This window comes from Cebus imitator, unplaced genomic scaffold (genome assembly GCF_001604975.1).
Source record: "Cebus imitator isolate Cc_AM_T3 unplaced genomic scaffold, Cebus_imitator-1.0 Scaffold79, whole genome shotgun sequence".
Classification (NCBI taxonomy): domain Eukaryota; kingdom Metazoa; phylum Chordata; class Mammalia; order Primates; family Cebidae; genus Cebus; species Cebus imitator.
Window position 1 is genome coordinate 3,405,820 of NW_016107394.1, and position 19,036 is coordinate 3,424,855.

At 39.5% G+C, this 19,036-nt stretch overlaps 1 protein-coding gene across 4 annotated transcripts in view; it reads right to left on the minus strand.

The window, feature by feature from the left end:
* FAM168A (family with sequence similarity 168 member A) overlaps positions 1 to 19,036 on the minus strand; it is a 177,991-nt gene that overhangs the window by 141,514 nt on the left and 17,441 nt on the right. Inside the window, exon 2 of one of the 4 annotated variants that reach the window (XM_037740111.1) lies at positions 14,493 to 14,596. The exons of the other annotated variants lie outside the window; for them this stretch is intronic. The gene's annotated coding sequence lies outside the window, so the exon portion shown is untranslated. The remainder of the gene's footprint in view (positions 1 to 14,492; positions 14,597 to 19,036) is intronic. 4 annotated transcript variants of the gene reach the window in all.

Here is a 19,036-nt window from a genome sequence, read left to right on the forward strand (position 1 = left end):
ACCTACTAACAGGGACGTTCTGCCTGAACCTGAGCAAAACATTCCCTGAGTACCAGCTGAGCATATTTAGTAAGGCATCAATTCACACAGGACCCAGGGAGGGGACATTCATTTTGATATTCAATGGGACATCACCATAATATACAGTATCTTTGTGACCAGTATTTCCAATGATTCTACTCTCTGTATCTTTTACTGCTTAATAGTGATGCAGTGGATTGGTGAAGTCAATGAAACTATGCCAAGAAAATAGCTTTTCAAGCAATTCCAAACCAGGCCAGGATTTCATCCCCATCAGGTATTTACCTGATGATCATCCACCTAAGACAGACAACTCAAACATTCCTGGTATATGCTTTCGAAGGCTCCATTACATTTATTTTCCATCATAACTCAACCAACAATTTCAGCTCTCCCATTTGTTAGCTATGCAACTATCCTCTAAGGACAATACTGCTTAACTAACAGCTATCTAATACTGCTATTAGTTGAGTTTTAGAGATAATTTATGTAGAATGCCTACATACTATCTGGTCCAATAAACGAATGCAATAAACTGTAGCTGCTACTGTCATCACTAATAAATATTCATGAATGCCCACTACTTTCCCAACATTGTGCTGAGGAGTAGGGGGAAAACAATAAGTATGCAGGATGCAGTCCACTCTAAGGGGGTACACAATCAAGTTGAAAGAAAAAAACCATTATACAATGGTTATATGTAATTATATAATTAAATGGTCAATTGCTTGGTATAGACTAAGTGCAGGAGAGACCAGAAAGCTATTCCTTCTATTAACTCACACAACTCTGAGCCAGGCAGGCAGAAACTATCATTCCCATTTTACAGAAAAAGAAACTGAGACCAAGAAAAACAAGGTCATAGAATTCAACCATTTATGCAATTAACAATTCTAGGCTATGAACTATGCTTAGGCGCAGAAGAGAAATAGATTAGCTAGGACTCTTGGTTGTAAATGACAGAAAACAAACTGGTTTAAGCAAAAAGCCTAATTTCTGACTTCATTAACTGAAGCCCAAGATTAGGGTAGACAATGGGGAAGGCTCAATTCAGAGCTCAAAGTCACTGCCTCCACCTCTTCAGCTTCACTTCCTCAATGTTGGTTCTATCATAAGCCAGACTCTCTGCTCTTATGGTGGCAAAATGGCTATAGCAGTTCCAGCTGCCATACCTCTTTAGTGTAGCAGGACTTGGAGAAGTTCTTCTATAGTGGCTTACAAAAGTCCTGAACATTCAGTTTAGACCAGCTTAAAACATATTTACCCCTAAACCAATCACCATGGCCAGAGGAATGTGATGCCTTGGTTACCTTGAGCCTGGTTCACGTAACACTAGAACTAAGAAATTCCTACCCAAACTATATGAAGCAAAGCAGGGGGGAAGTGTGGTTCCTAAAGCCAACATCTGAGGCCATTGCTGAGATAAGAAGGAAGCTACAGAAGCAAACTACAAATGTCTACCACAAGGAATCCTGTGACTGTGCTCTCACAGAATGTACAGTTTGGGGCAGTGATTCTCAAATGCAGATGGACTGGTAGAAAAAAAAAGGCTAGAGGTATAGTTCTAGTCTGAAAGAAACATAATTGCAAAACAATGAGGTAAGAGCCATACAGCCAATACTTAAACAACAGTGTCACAGTATTCAGGAAAAAAAAAAAAAGAAGGCCACCCTAAGATTTCAAGAAAGTCTTCAAAGAGGTAGTACTGACCAAATTGAGTCCTGAAGAAAACAGGTCAGTTAGCAAATCACCTAACTGCAACTTTAGAATCAAGGTTTCCTGATTCCTTATCAAGATCTCTTTCCACTACTAGGGTGGAGAGAAAAATGGGCACTGAGGCCTCAAGGGAGGTGACTGCCACAGAAGCTCATTTAAACCAGCTGTCATAACTGCTCAGTACTGAAGTACACTGTAAAGAATTTGTTCACACTGCAGCAGGACCACAAAGACCCTGCCAATCTTACAGGAGGATGTTTCAGCTAGGTAACAGTCATGACCTAAGCACGGAACGGGATATTCTGTCATTTCCCAGCATTTTCGTTTCTTCACCTACTACCAGGCTGCTCTTTCCACTCTATGTGTTAAGGGCTAACAGTTCAAACAGAAAAGCAGCAAACACATTAAGTTAAATTGAGACCACATTACGATAAGTTAAAGGAAAAACCCACTATACTGATATTTCCACACATGCAGTTTATGCTCATTGAGACTGGAGTTAGATAAAGGGGTTTGCATCCATCTCTACCACTTACTAATTGTGTGACCCTGAGTAAGTCACTTTTCTGACCCTCAATTTCCTCATCTGTAAAATGGGAAACATTATATATAATACCTTTCTTGGAACTACTATAGGAATTAAAACAAGATAAAGGGAAAGCACTTGGCCAAACTGTAAAGCATCATGTAAATATTGGTTATATTCCTTAACTCTTTAAGAAGAGCCATTTCAAAGTACTATATGACTTCTACTTTCATAAAGAGCAGAATCCTAACACTCCATTCCTTTCAGACTTGAAGCAATCAAAAACTCTTTCCAGGGAAGGCTTTTTAAAAACAATACCACATTAAACATCGGTGATTTGTTTTAAAAGCTGCAATTAAGAGGATTCCACTGTTTCACCAGGCTTTTGTGGCATCCAACTCAGTAAAAACATGAGAGAGGAGCTCTTAATTACGGAGGAAAACTTCCACAAGTCAGTGACAGGTGTGCAGGGCTCAAGCTGAGATCAAAATAGTTGAATACAGCATTAATTACCCCCTTTCCTTTTTCCCAAAGACACTTAAGTTTGCATGCAAATAGCTGAAAAGTAAACCAGACCAAATGACTGCCCTATTTCAAGCTTTATTACCTTTTATCCTGTTAACATCTACCAGTTGAGTTTTAAAGGATTTAAACCAAAACAAATAGTTTAAATGCACAATAAGTGAGCTTCGGTGATCAGAAATTATAATAGCCACGCTGAATTTATACTTACCACTGAGATGTTAGCATGTTTCCCTAAATTGTGTCTATTGTAAATCAAAGTTATTCCTTTTCTATTTTCACATATGTACTTTGTAAATAACATTAAAAATAAAACCCTCTTCAAGGGGATGCATTTTTTTCTAATTTGCCTGCCTTCTCTCCAAAATGTAAAGCAAACCTCTTTTATCCCTTGGTGTAATCAATAAAAATTAAAGCCAAACATTCAGCATTTACTTTGCAAGTTACAGACAACGGTTTTAGCAGCGCCTACCAAAAAAGCACATCCCCAAAATCCAAATGGAAAGATAATTAAGCATCCATTTGTTGAAACAGCCCTTTTTAAGCAGGGCTACACTTGATTGCCAATGAAAAGAGCTCCCAGAAAGTCAGACCTCCAAATTTGTTTTTGGGAAGCAACTCGGGAAATATGTACATGCTTACACAGGATGAGCCATCATGATAAGAAAAACACAAGATTTGGATTCAAGTCCCAGTCTGTCATACACTCAACTCATTCAAGCAATTATGAAGTAGCTGTTTTCTATCAGGTATAGTATTGAGTGCCAATAATAAAAAGCAAGACACATTATAAATTATTACTATAAAATGTTACAGGTCCTATAAGAGGCATCAACACAGGATAAGCATGAAGAAAAAATAGTCAATTCTACCTGGAGAAGAGAGCAACAACTTTATAGTAGAAGCAATGTAGGTGATAATTTTTAAAAATAAGGTCATGTTTGCCAAGTTGAGAAGGGAAGAGGACCACTCGAACAGAAAAAGCAACATGAGTAGAGATTTGGCAGTTTAACAGCATATAGTAAGTCCCAGGGATTGCAAGTGACTCTGTGGAAGGGACTGCTAATAGTATCCATTTTCCCTTGCTTCCTTTTAATAAAGACACTCCGCTACCATAATCCTCTGCCAAAATAACTGAGCACATGCAACTGAGTTGGAAACTACATTTCCTAATGTTATTTACAACTAGGTATGTCTTGTTTCTAAACATATTGAATGAGATGCTGGGGGCGGGGGGGGGGGACTGACATACACAACTTCAGCTTGCTTTTTTTTTTAAGGCAAATATGTGTCCTCTACTCTCTCTTCTCCCTTCTCATGGACTTATTTCAAGGTAGATGTGTTAATAAGCTATCACTGAGCATGCAGATGAGGGCATCACCCCCAGACAATGAGACAGAGGAATCCGGATCTCTAAATGATTTCATGAAGCAGAACCTCTACCCACTGTGGTCATAACAGACCTATCTCTGGACTGTTTTATGTGAGATAAATGTCTATCTTGTTTGAGCCACTGAATGTTCGGGTATCTTTCAACAGCTACCCTGTACTCCACTCACCTTTCAAGCTTGTAAAATCCGTAAAGAAACTGAGCAAGACAAATTTCAGGGCCCTAGAAATCTACTAGACATTGGCAGTACCTTTGAGATTGAAGAGAGGAACATTTTTGAGTACATACAGACATGCACAACTCACATACATAAAATGAGAAAAGAGTTGGATTGATACGGGCCAAGCCCAGGACTGTAGCCAACTAATCAAGACTGAAAATTCTAATTTTTTATCTCATATGGCTTTCACATTAAAACGACTAACTCTTGAAAGATCCAGTAATATGTAAATTACTACCTAACACTCAAATCTACAATCTGGAACAACAGAATCAATTATGACATTCTTAGATGACGGGTAATTTACCTGAATATAACAACAATCTCAGACTAAATTAAGAGAAGCTTAGGAATTTATTTATTTATTTATTTACTTGAAACAGAGTCTCACTCTGTCGCCAGGCTGGAGTGCAGTGGCGCAATCTCAGCTCACTGCAATCTCCACCTCCTGGGTTCAAGCGATTCTCCTGTCTCAGCCTCCTGAGTCGCTGGGACTACAGGAGCACACCACCATGCCCAGCTAATTTTTGTATTTTTAGTACAGACTGGATTTCACCATGTTGGCCAGGATAGTTTCGATCTCATGACCACGTGATCTGCCCGCCTCAGCCTCCCAAAGTGCTGGGATTACAGGCGTGAGCCACCGTGCCCAGCCACTTGCCACTTCAGAATTCCTAAAAATTCTGAACTGTAATCATAGAGAAAAATAATCCAGGGCAGGGCACATGGAAAACCAAGTAACTATGATATGACTATATTTGAATGTGATATAACCTATTAGCTAAATGAAGTAAAATGGCATCTTCTCAAGGGTTAGGAAGAAGACTGTTAAGAACTAGACCCTTAACAAGGTGCGGTGGCCGATGCTTGTAATCCCAGCACTTTGGGAGGCTGAGACAGGCAAATCACGAGGTCAGGAATCAGCCTGGCCAATAAAGTGAAACCCTGTCTCTACTAAAAATACAAAAATTAGCCAGGTGTGGCAGCATGTGCCTGTAATCCCAGCTACTCGAGAGGCTGAGGCAGGAGAATGGCCTGAACTCAGGAGGCAGAGGTTGTGAGCCGAGATCAGGCCACTGTACTCCAGCCTGGGCGACAAAGCTAGACTTCGTCTCAAAAAAAAAAAAAGAACTAGACCCTTGATGTGTTACTGTTGAGATGTTCCTATCAAAAGTCACACAATTTCCTTTTTTAAAAAAATAACAAGGATATGATATACATTTGTAGGACAGATGAGCCAAAACAGTTTAGCCTGTGACTTTGGCTGCAGGATATCACCTTTAAGAAAATAATTCTCAGAAGAAAAATAGTGGGCTGTGATAAACACAAGGATAGTTAGGTTGCAGTCTCAGGTTCTTCATTTTCAAACTACATGACCTCAAACAAATCAACTGACCTCTCTGGGCTTCTGTTCCTTATCTGTATGTAATAAGAGAGGTGGACCAGATGAAGATCTCTTCCAACTCTATGAAATTCCAAAGTTTCCAACTTTTCTAACGATATTAAAAATAATCTTGTTATTGTAATGCCAATATTTCAATGTAAAAAAAAGAGAAGTCACAGAATACAGCAGCACTTCAATTTATTTCAAATGCACACTTAAGAAAAAAAATTGCTGGACTGGGCATGGTGGCTCATGCCTGTAATCCCAGCACTTTGGAAGCACACAACTTCCCAGGCTCAAGCAATCCTCTGACTTCAGCCTCCTAAGTAGCTGGGACAATAGGTGCATGCCACCATGCCCGGCTAATTTTTTTAATTTTTTGTAGAGGGGGTTTTCGCCATGTTGCCCAGTCTGGTCTCAAGTGATCCATCAGCCTCAGCCTCCCAAAGTTTTGGGATTACAGATGTGAGTCACTGTGTCCAGCCTAAAATTTTCCTAATATGTTTCATGTACTAATCTGGTAGCTCTTTTTGCACAGGACCACGGTTTTTTTTCATCTTTATACTCACTTTATTTAAGACAGAGCCAAGAATAATGATAATGATACTAGCTAACGCTGTGTTATACGCCAGGCAAGTGCCAAGTGCAGTATTTGTTTTAATCTTCATTATCCCCATTTTATAGAGGAGAGGACTGAGTCTCAGAGAAAGGAAGTAACTTGCTTAGTCTCATAGCTAATAAAGAAATGCAGCTGTGATTAGAACCCAGCTGGGTGTGTGTTCCTGTGGGTATTATCTCTGTTTTAATAGCTGGCAACAGTGTGTTTTCCATAATGATCGCTGAAGGAATGCATGATTGAAAAAGTTGATGCTGTATCTAGTATTAAAGAGTGATGATAAAATTGCTAGCAATCTGACTTCAGAGCTACATACTTAACTCTTATATTTTCTCAGAAACAGTTTATATGAATATATAGGTATATATGAAATATATTATCTGTCTTATTTGAGCCTTAAAACCCTGTGATGCAGTTATTATGCTTTTCATATACATTCTATAGGTTAGGAAAAGTAAGATGAATTAATTACACAAGATCATTCATTTATTAACAGAATCTGTACCCCACATCCTAGGTCTCCTAACTCCAAATTCTGTATTTTTTCCCCTCTATAATACTTTTAGCTGTTGGTTAGAGCTTTACAGCTATTTTCTTAGGAATGCACAATAGTCTTTTTCGTATGGAAAATAGATACTTTCATTGAGACTATCTGAAGATAAGAGGTAGCCGTTAAAAATCTTTCTGTGTTGGCCGGGCACGGTGGCTCACTCCTGTAATCCCAGCACTTTGGGAGGCCGAGGCAGGTGGATCATGAGATCAGGAGTTCAAGACCAGCCTGGCCAATATGGTGAAACCCCATCTCTACTAAAAATACAAAAATTAGCTGGTCAGGGTGGTGTATGCCTATAGTCCCAGCCACTTGGGAGGCTGAGACAGGGGAATCCCTTGAACCTGAGAGGCGGAGGTTGCAGAATGCCGAGATCGCGCCACTACACTCCAGCCTGGGCGACAGGGCAAGATTCCGTCTCAAAAAAAAAAATAATCTTTATGTGTGTCTTTCTTTCTCAAAGGTGATCTGTCCATCTGAAGTCAGGAGTTCAAGAGCAGCCTGGCCAATACAGCAAAACCTCGTTTCCACTTAAAATACAAAAATTAGCCGGGCATGGTGGCAGGCACCTGTAATCCCAGCCACTCAGGAAGCTAAAGTGGGAGGATCACTTGAGCCTGGGAAGCTGAGGCTGCAATGAGCCATGATCATGCCACTGTACTCCAGCATGCATGACAGAGTAAGATTCTGTCTCCAAANAAAAAAAAAAAAAAAAAGACAAGACAAAAATATTTAAGTACCATAAAAATACTTTACAAAGAATTATGCAAATATCAGTTAACATTATTACATATGAAGTTAATATGATAAAGTAATTCAAACTGATTCTGAGTAGGACCTATGGAAACCCATCCCCTTATTTAGTCACGGTACCATGTTCATACTAGTAGACCAAGAACAGAGAAGAAAGATGCCTAAGTGTGTTCTTACAATCAGATAAAACACAGACTTTGAAACTGTCCTGGACACCTATTCTACTCTAATACTTAATACAGAAGGCAACGATCCAGGCAACATAATGCAGTTGCTTGCAGTAAAGAAAAACTGACGTCCTCCTGAAAAAAAAATGAATAAAATTAGTGTATTACCAAAACTCAGAGACAGAAGCCTCTCCTCACATGGAAAAATCCTTAACTAATACACTGCAGCATTCAGATACATCGATAATTAAACACATTGAAAATTTAGGTTGATGTTCCACTTAGGAAAAATATCATCTGCATTACTGAAATACTGTAAACAGAATCAATTTTCAAGTAAGAGATAATCTGAATATGGCTCCATAAAATTAAGCATTCTAGCCTATGGAAGCAGATCCCCACTTGGCAGCCACCACTTGTACCTCTTTAAATGAAGATATATTAATGTGCTCACCTGAGAGACACCACTGGATTCATGTGCAATAATCACAAGACTCACATGGAAAATTCCCCCAAAAATGGACACAGTTAATTGTTAAGGGTTAGAAAGATGAATGTAAAAAATCTATTTTAGCTGGGTGCTGTGGCTCACGCCTGTAATCCCAGCTCTTAGGGAGGCAGAAGAGGGAAAATAGCTTGAACCCAGGAGTTTGAGACCTGCCTGGGCAATATAGCAAGATCTCATTCTCCACAAAAAGGAAAAAAAAAACTATTTTAACTTCTGTACATATTCCTAGAAGGCTTAAAACCAGAATTTTAACTTGACTGTCATCAGGAGGGAAGCTATAGTTATTACCTCTATCCCTATTCCTCAATCAGTTCTCCACATACTACCCAGTGTTCTAAGTTTTTTTAATCAAGGAGCCTCCCACTTTCTTGTTCTAGGGATCAAGACTAGACCAAGATCCAAACCTCAAGTCTAAGCTCTTCCCTAAGTGCTCTTGGCCTGCCTCACAGTAGTACCTCACCCCATTCTCACTTCCACTATGCAGTTACATTCACTGAATTTTATCTACCCAGATGTCATTCTGGCCTCTTCTCTTCCACTGTCCTAAAGACTACCGTAATTAAACTCATCAAAATGTCTTTATATAGTTCAAGTGAAATTTTAAATTTCCCTCTTAAAATGGCAGTGAATTCTGGCAGGGCACAGTGGCTCATGCCTGTAATACCAGCACTTTGGCAGGCCAAGACAGGAGGATGGCTGGAGGACAGAGTTTGAAACCAGCCTGGGCAACACAGACACCCTGTCTCTACAAAAAAATTCAAGAATTAGAAAGGCTTGGTAGTGTATGCCTGTAATTCCAGCTACACAGGAGACTGAGGTGAGAGGATCACTTATATACAGGAGTTCCAGGCTGCAGTAAGCTATGAATGGGACTCTGCACTCCAGCCTGGGTGACAGAGCAAGATTTGTCTCAAAAAAACAAGAGGCAGGGCTGGGGTAGGGGCATGGTGTTGCATCCCTGTGGTCCCAGCTACTCAGGAGACAAGGCAGGAGGATGACTAAGCCTGGGAGATGGAGGCTGCAGTGAGCCATGAGCCATTGCATTTCAGCCTGGGTGACAGAGCAAGACCCTGTCTCAAAAAAAAAAAAAAAAATGTAGTTAATTCTCTAAGCCCCACCTAATACTAATTATGACTGTCACATAATAATTACTATCTTGCCTGGCATATTTCCAATTTAAAAGGCATTTTCACATTCATTATCTAATTTGACCTTCACAACAGATGGGAAGGCCAGCTATTATTATCTCTATCCCAAGTTTCAGGCAGAGAATATCAGTCATTCTATGAAACTTAGCTGGTAAGTAGCAATGCTGGAACTCCCACCAAGTTTGTATGATCACAAATCCAATGCCCTTTCCACATATGCACTCACTCTCTTAACCGAGAGAGTGTAAAAAACTACATCATCTATCTAACTGTCCCTTAAACAAATTACCTAGATGGAACACCAAGTTCCTAGAGAAAAATAAGGTCTATTAGTTTAACAGTACCACATGAAGATATAACATAATTGGCCATCTTTTTTTTTGAGATGGAGTTTCACTCTTGTCACCCAGGCTGGAGTACAATGGCATAATCTTGGCTCACTGCAACCTCTGCCTTCTGAGTTCAAGCGATTCTTGCCTCAGCCTCCTGAGTAGTTGGGACTACAGGCATGTGCCACTACGTCTGGCTAATTTTTTTTTGTATTTTTAGTAAAGACAGAGTTTCACCATTTTGGCCAGGTTGGTCTCAAACTCCTGACCTCAGGTGACCCACCCATCTCAGCCTCCCAAAATGCTGGAATTACAGGTATGAGCCATCATATCTGGCTGAAGTTGGCTGTCTTTTAATAAATCCTAAGGCCAATGATGAAAGCACCAAATTATCCCAATACTCTACTAGTAGTAGCATGAGTCAAGAAAGGAAACCAACATATTACTGATCCCCTACCATGTTAAAGGCATATATTAGACCCCACCACAAACATTAACCCTAACGTCCCTGTAAAGCGTGTATCATATTCCTATTCTGTAGATGAGCAAAACAAGGCTCATCCAAGAGTAAAGGGTATCCAATGATGGTTAAGAAGTATAACCCAATAAATGGAGAGCCAAGATTTTGAAATCCAAGTCTGAGGCTATTTCCGGTGACTACGCCACGTTTTGGAGCCTGTTAAAGAATTCTTAAAACAGGATTATGCCTAGAAGTCCTTTAATTTTGGTGAGATGATCAAAATACTCCATGTATGTTACTGCTGTAAAACAAGATTAAATGACAGGAAGAACAATCAGATATATATATCTGATGATAGGTACTAATTCATGTATAATATATTTTTGAGCCAAGTGCTGTAATATGTAACAGTTTAATAGAAACTTGAATATATCTTCAGAATGTCTCATACTATAATTGAAAATCTAGAAAAAGCTTTGAATCTGGTAAACTGCCACTAATTAGCTAAGTCCCTAAATTTAGTTACTAAACTTGTCTTAACTTTTTACCTGAGTAAAATGGAAACAATACCTACGTATCCGAGTTTTCATTAATTTGGGAGGCAGAGGCAAATGGATCACCTGAGGTCAGGAGTTTGAGAATAGCCTGGCCAATGTGGTGAAACCCTACCTCTATTAAAATACAAAAATTAGCTGGGCATGGTGGCGGAAACCTGTAATCCCAGCTAGTTGGGAGGCTGAGGCAAGGGAATCGCTTGAACCTGGGAGACAGAGGTTGCAGTGAGCCGAGATTGTGCCACTGCACTCCGGCCTGGGCAACAAGAATGAAACTGTGTTTCAAAAAAAAAAAACAAAGATTTAGAAATAATGTAAGTAAAACACCTATGGCAATGTCTAGCATGTGTAGCTATTATCAGCCTCTGCCCTCTGTGGATATTCCCAGCCAAAACTTGTACAAGAAAATTTAAAACTCAAACAAAGGATATTCCAAATATAATGGGCTGTTTGGTGTCATGGAAAATAAATATTCAGATGAAGCAAATTTTCAATTTTCATAAAATATTTTGGTATTAGATAATTCTTTTAATCTCAGATAATCGAAACAAACCTGGGTATTTGCCTTGAATCCCTAAGCAGAGTTTCTTCCCTTTTTAGAAGATCTTCTAGTTACCTAGTAACCACCTGCCAGCCCCAAACTAAAAAAACTGGCTCTGCTCTGGGCTAATTACCCAAGCAGCATGAACAATCTAAACCGAAGTGTAGAATAAAGGGAATTGTCAGCCAGAATGTTAGTGAAATTATCCACAACAGGAGACCTGAGAATCCAAATACCACCGGGCAGTTATTTCCATGAGAATAAAATCACAATTTATGAACCCTGCAAATTATACCATTATTAAAACAAACATTCCATTGAGGCTCAGCTATCAGATAAATGGCTTTATTGTCCCCATTGTTTCATCTACTGCAGCAAAGAGGTGAAAACTGAATGAGCCGTTACCAGAAGCAGTAATTTCTAGGAAATTACATTGCAGACCTCCATCTTAAAGCTCGCCTTGTGTTGGAGTATACAGGCTCTGGAAGGGAAGAGGGAAATGAGGAATCAACTGTTCTCTGCATGCCCCCCAACTCAAAGATCCTGACAACTTTACAAGCAGAACTCACCAGTTTTCTCCATGTTTTTCTATTTCTTTTCTCATCCAGTAGTTCAACCTGGGCTCACCCAGGAGAGAAGAATCTGAACTCAGCAAAACTACTTTATTCACTAGGGAACCTTTAGACAATCCTCCAACCCAAATAAACACAGACAGAAGAGACAAGAAAATGGCCCCTGGTTTCCCTGGCTCTCACAATACAAAGTATCTCTAGCTAGACAGAGTAATGAGAATTAACAACAAAATACAAAAACATAGCATAGGTTCCTCCCACTATTAAAAAAAAAATCCTTTGCAATAACTGCTAGCATCACCACCTCAAACAACATTTACAGAATTGAATGGGAAACTTGAGACACTACCTAACAGCTAACCTGTGCTGAACTGCATCATGGAATAGAGAAGGCAAACGTAATCCCTTCAGTAATCGTTCAATGAATCCACAAATCTACCAATTTTGGAAATGGAAGGAATGAAGCTAGAGCATCACTGGGCATCTGCTATATGCCAACTACTGTACACATATTATTTCTAATCTTCCCAAACAACCTTCTGAGGTAGAACAGATATGCCGTATTGACAGGTGAGAATTTAAGGCACACAAAAATTAACAAACTTATCCCTGGTAACAAAGCTACTTAACTAAGATCTGAATTAAAGTTTCTCTGGCTTTAAAACGTAAGCACTTTTAACCTTAGGTTTTTACCATTTTATTCTATTAGTAGAGCCTAATTTAAAATACTTATATGAAAAATGTGTAAGGTATCAGATTTAAATGCTACCTCATCCTTTTACAAAGTTCTAACACTGAAGCAGTCATGGGAGGATGCAGATGAATTATAACATCATCATACAATTCACTTCCAGAATTCTCCTTTGATCTCAACAAACTTCTGAGGTATGACTCCACCACCACCACTTTACACTGAGAAAACTGAGGTTCAGAAAGATTTCATGATTTGCCCAAGGCAGAATAGAAACTAAAACCCAGAACTCTGACTACAAACTCATTTTTTATGCAACTTGATCACAATGCCAGGCTTAATATAGGCATAAAGAACTCAAAAATCTGCTGTGGAGATCTTTTCTTATTTTTGAAGAACATCTGTTCATAATTAATAGCATGTGGAATACTGGGCATGAGGGAGGGAAGGTAGGAACAACAGAAAGTCCCTTAGGGCCTTAAGCTACCTAAATGTAAAGTTTCCTGTTTCAAAAAACACTGGAAGCCCATTCAGTGGAAAAGAACAGGAGCTCTAAGTGACAGAAATGCATTTTGGCACTCTGAACTCCCAAATGTACTCTAGACCACCAAGTGAAACCTTACTGGTAATATTGGCTTCCAGGGATTGAGGGCCTATTATACATCAGACACTGTGCTAGGCTCTTAACACATATTGTTCCTAATCTTCTCCCATGCTCCTTTGGGAAGATGCTAGAATCACTGTTTCACAGATCAGTAAACTACAGCTGAGAGGTGAACTGACTAATTCCTGATTGATCTGACCATTGTTTAATCTATAGTGACAGAAAAGCCGATAGGTGGTTGCTTGAAACGGGGAAACGGGAAGAACATGGAGGGTAAGATTTCAAAGGGGCACCAAGAAACTTTTGGGAGGTGATGGATATGTTCACTACATGCTTTGTGGTGATGGTTTCACAGGGTATATGTATGTCAAAACTAAGCAAACTGTATATTAAATTTGTATCACTTATTGTATGTCAATTTTACTTCAATAAAGCTGTTTAGGAGAAAATTCACAAACACACACACACACACACAATTTTCTTTTTACTAACCACTGACTACCACCCCAGAATATCTGCCCTAAAACTGATCACAGGAAGGCCAGGCCAAAGAGCTCTTTCCCTAACCAATGTAATTTCAAGTTTACGTAAATTATTAGTAAAACATCACTGAAAGTTTTTTTTTTTTTTTTGAGACAGAGTTTCGCTCTTGTTACCCAGGCTGGAGTGCAATGGCTCGATCTCGGCTCACTGCAACCTCCGCCTCCTGGGTTCAGGCAATTCTCCTGCCTCAGCCTCCTGAGTAGCTGGGATTACAGGCACGCGCCACCGTGCCCAGCTAATTTTTTGTATTTTTAGTAGAGACGGGGTTTCACCATGTTGACCAGGATGGTCTCGATTTCTTGACCTCGTGATCCACCCGCCTCGGCCTCCCAAAGTGCTGGGATTACAGGCTTGAGCCACCGCGCCCGGCCTACTGAAAGTTTTAAATACCCAAGAATAACAAATTATTTCCAAGCACTCTACAGCATTTCAGAATATGTTTCCATACAAATGAAATGTTAATTACAAAATGTAGCCTGGTAAAAGAATAAATAGTAAAGTCTTCCGCATCACACAAGCCTGGATTGAATCCCATCCTTGATTCTTACTATGAATCTAATCAGGTTTCTCAATCTGTATTCACCTTCTCTTTTATAAAATGAAAGTGATAATAACAATGCTATCCATCTTAGTCAGTTCAGGCTGCTGTGTATGTAACAGAATACCACAACATTTACTTTTCACAGGTCTGGAGGCTGGGAAGTCCAAGATCAAGGTACTAGCAGATCTGGTATCTGGTGACAGCTTCCTGATTTGCAGATGGCCCTCTTCTCAATGTATCCTCAAATAGTGGAAAGCAGAGAGAGAGGAAGTAAGCTCTCTGGTGTCTCTTCTTATAAGGGCACTTATAAGAGCTCCATCCTAATGACCTAATTACTTCCCAAAAACCCCATCCCCAAACATCACACTGAGGATTAGGGTTTCAACATATGAATTCTGGTGGGATACATTCAGTCCATACACTACCATTTACTAAAATCAAACTATGTGCCAAACACTGAACTACGCACTTTAGTTACTTCCTAACAACTATATAATATAAATACCATTATGTCTCCATCTAATAGATGGAGAAAATAAGTTATAGAAAGATTAAGTAACTTTGAAGGTCACACAGCAAGTAAGTGCAACAGCTGGGATTTAAATACACCTTGCAAAATTATTGAGGAATAACTGGAAGAAGGAGGTAAGATATTATCAATGTCAGTAAAGCATAAATGACAGAATCCCCGCCCCCCATCCTTTAGAGCAAGTTTCTCTAACAAAATAAAGTGTAATTAAATGGAAATTTGTTTAATATTCCATAAATTAAACGTTTAACTGATGAAAGCTAGTGCTAAGCAATTTATCCAGTTTATTCCTAATTCACAGTCTACAAAGTAACTATTATTTTTCTCTTTTACTGATGAACAAAATGAAATTCTAAAATGTTAAATAACCTTCAATGGTGGCACAAATATAAGCTGCATCACTTGGATGCAAGCAGAAGTCTTCTGACAGGAAATGGGGCTCTTTCTAGTTCAGCTTGTTGCTATCCAAGCCACTAAGAAGCAAACTCAATAATTTTTCAGATACCATTCATTAGGTACCTTAAGCAGTATCGTGCATAACAGCACAGAATCAAAGTTTCATGGATCTGAACTTTAAAATCTTTGCCCTGATACATGTTTACATTGTTAGCACTTCATAAATGATATCTACACACTAATATACTCAATATTTTCTTCACTTATTTCTGGTTTGGGTAAGAAAACTGATGCTACAATCTGTCAAAATATAACTGTCAATAAATAAATAAATAATGAAAACCAGAAGAAGTGAGAATGACCCCCAGACCAACCAAAGCCTGTGCTCGACTGCATCCCATGCCCAGCGCCTACATCCCACCACCGTCACTGTCACTGCCACCAGGCCCAAGAGAAAGGCTGAAGGGGATGCTAAAGGAGATAAAGCCAAAGTAAAGGATGAACCACAGAAAAGATCCATGAGGTTGTCTGCTAAACCTGCTCCTCCAAAGCTAGAGCCTGAGCCTTAAAATGCCCCGGCAAAGAAGGGAGAGAAGGGGCTGGGCGTGGTGGCTCACGCCTGTAATCCCAGGACTTTGGGAGGCCGAGGTAGGCAAATCATGAGGTCAGGAATTCAAGACCCGCCTGGCCAAGATGGTGAAACCCTGTCTCTACTAAAAATACAAAAAAATTAGCTGGGCATGGTGGTATGAGCCTGTAATTCCAGCTACTCAGGAGGCTGGGCCAGGAGAATTGCTTAAACCTGGGAAGCAAATGTTGCAGTGAGCCGAGATTGCACCACTGCACTCCAGATTGGGCGACAGATACCCAAAGAGAAAATGGGGAAAGCTGAGGCTGGCAACGAGGGAAATAACCTAACCCTGCAGAAAATGGAGATGCCAAGACAAGGCACAGAAAGCTGAAGGTGCTAAGAGATGCCAAGTGAAGGTGCTGGAGATGCCAAGTGCATTTTTGATAACTGTGTAGTTCTGGTGATTGTGTAATTTGAAATATTATTTTTAATCAAGTTTTATAGAAATGCAGAATTTTGTTTTACCTTTTTTTTAAAGCTATGTTGTTAGCACACGGAACATTTCACTGTTGTTTTGGGGGGAAGGGGTATATGTCACTAACAGAATGTTTCTGAAGCTGGATCGATGTGGGGAAAACAACTTTCCCTTCCAGTTTTGAGAGACTTCCTCTTGGCTCCCAGTAGGAGGGATTCCCTGACTTTGACACACATGGCCACCTTGGGCACAAAAACCTTGTGGTATGGAAAAACAAAATCGGTTTTATGTCCTCATCTCCCTTTCCGTCTTTCAGCATAGACTTAACTCCTTTAAGCCCAGACATCTGTTAGGACCTAACCCCCAATCATTGGTTAATAGTGTTTCAGGCAATCCGGACTTCCAGTGATGCCACTGAGATGGCATCTGTCAAAAGAGCAGTGGTTCCGTTTCTAGATTGTGGATCTTCAGAAAAATTCCGCCACTTTCATTTCACTTCCTGAAAGTCAGGGTCGACTCGTGAAAAGTTGCTAAACAACATACTAAATGTGAAACGTCAACCCTCACTCTAAACCTTCCCTGTTCAGAGCATCAGATGGGTTTTATAGTGGCTTTCCAATTTTTGGTAGTTCATTGAAGAAGGGAGTTTGAAAGTTGTTGTACACTGTTAAGGATTGTCTGCCCATATCCTGCCTAAAATACCATGACTATTTATGGAAAGTATCTTTAATAAAGCTGGATACAGTTTGGTTTGAAAAAAAAAGGAATATAATACTTGTATATCACATTTATGAGCTAAAAACAGAATACTGTATACCACGTTTATGAGTTTCTTTCACATGTATTAAATTTCAAAGATGGATACAGATATAACTGTCCCCACATTACATGGGAAAAAACTGAGATTCACAGAATGCTTAAACAACCTGTCCATGTCAGACACCTAGTAAGTGGCTGAGCTGGGGTTCAAATTCAGTTCTTCCGACTCTGTGACCAAAATTGTCCACACATAAAACCTAGCCTTCTTTCAGAAATAAGCTCAGGTTACTCTTTCTCCAAGAACTCTTCCCTATAACAAGGTTTGAAAACCCCCTCTCTGCTACTTACTGTATAACATCTATAACACATTGAACTGTAACTTATTTGCTTATACCTTATCTCTGTTGTACCTGAGAGCTCCTTGAAGACAGCAACTACATCTTTCTCATCTCCGTGTATCATCAAAACCAATCTAACACAGAAGTTGATATCCATGTTGACTAAAAGAATGCATATATGCATAAGTGATTTTTTTGCTTGCTACTAAGACTGTAATCAGCAAAATATTTTGGGAGTCATAATTAAAATTGCCTGCCAGAAATTACTAATGGCTTAACAGAACAGTCATTAAAAACCCACATAGCTTAAAGTCTCAATCTTTCCACCATCAAACAATTAAGTCTTATATTTCAGTTGTAAAAATCAAATGCACAAGCATTTTATACAATTTGGTTTCATACCATACGTTTTAGATTATCTATAAATTAAAATTGACCAAAGGTTAATACAGAGGAAACTTGGAAGCAGAAAAAAGAACTCTAAACTAAGGGTCAGAAAAGCAATCATAAGGTCCCAGCTTCTCCATTTACCAATGTGATCTTCATTCCAAATGAGATTCCAGGGATCTGTCATAAATCAAGTTCTTTCTGAGTCTCATTGGGTCTACTGTGTACACAGCTCCACTGACCCAGCTATAGGCAAGGAGTAGAGGAAAGCTTCATGAGAGTGGGCTGAAGTAGAGACAACGCAAGGAGCAGGGAGTAAGGGACAACAACCATGATAGAAGACACTCTATTAAAACTCAGCCCAGAGTAACATGGAGTAACTGACTGGCTGGGAAATTACAGCTGTTAATAGGCCAGTCTGAAATAATGAATTCACTTGACATGTCCTTACTGATGCCTACTCTGTCCAAGGTCCCAAGATGGGCTCTGAGAATAAAAGGATGATCAGGTGCAACTCCTGTCCACTACAAGTGGAAGAGACCAACAAATAATAAGCGGATAACCACAATCAGAGTAACCCAGAGATGGGGTACCCAATCCCAACCTAGGAAATCACGGAAAACCTCCTGGAAAAGGTTATCTCCTAGGATGAGTCTTAAAGGCTAAGTCAGAGTAGACCAATTAAGAGTAACAAAGAGATATCTAGGCCAAGAGAACAGCAGGTGCAAAGACAGTGAGAAAAGACACATTGCACATCTGAAGAACTTCAGGCACAGTACAATGCAAACTTCAGGAGTACTGGAGGTAAAATGTGTAAGCCAGGAGGAAAGACAAACAATGAATGACAACGGTGAGGAAATTAGGGAGAGGATCCTGAACTACCTCAGATACCAAAGTAGGAAACATGGGTCTCATCTCAAAGGTTTTAAGTCAAGAGTTTCATACTAACGCCTATCTAGGAGACAGTGTCCCTACAATGACACCTGGTTGAAGGACAGGCTTTCAGACATGCTCATTTTAAAGGGTGTAGGTTTTTCCCTTCATAATTCTACAGCCTGATCAAAATGTAAATAAACACAGAAAAATATTTTTTAAAACACTCCTTTGCCTCTGGGACAGGGTATCATGGAGAAATACTGTATCTCCTCAGGGACGATTGATCTAGTTAGAAAAAATTTTAAAAGGGATGTTTTCTAAATTCACCGACTTTTTTTTTTTTTTTTTT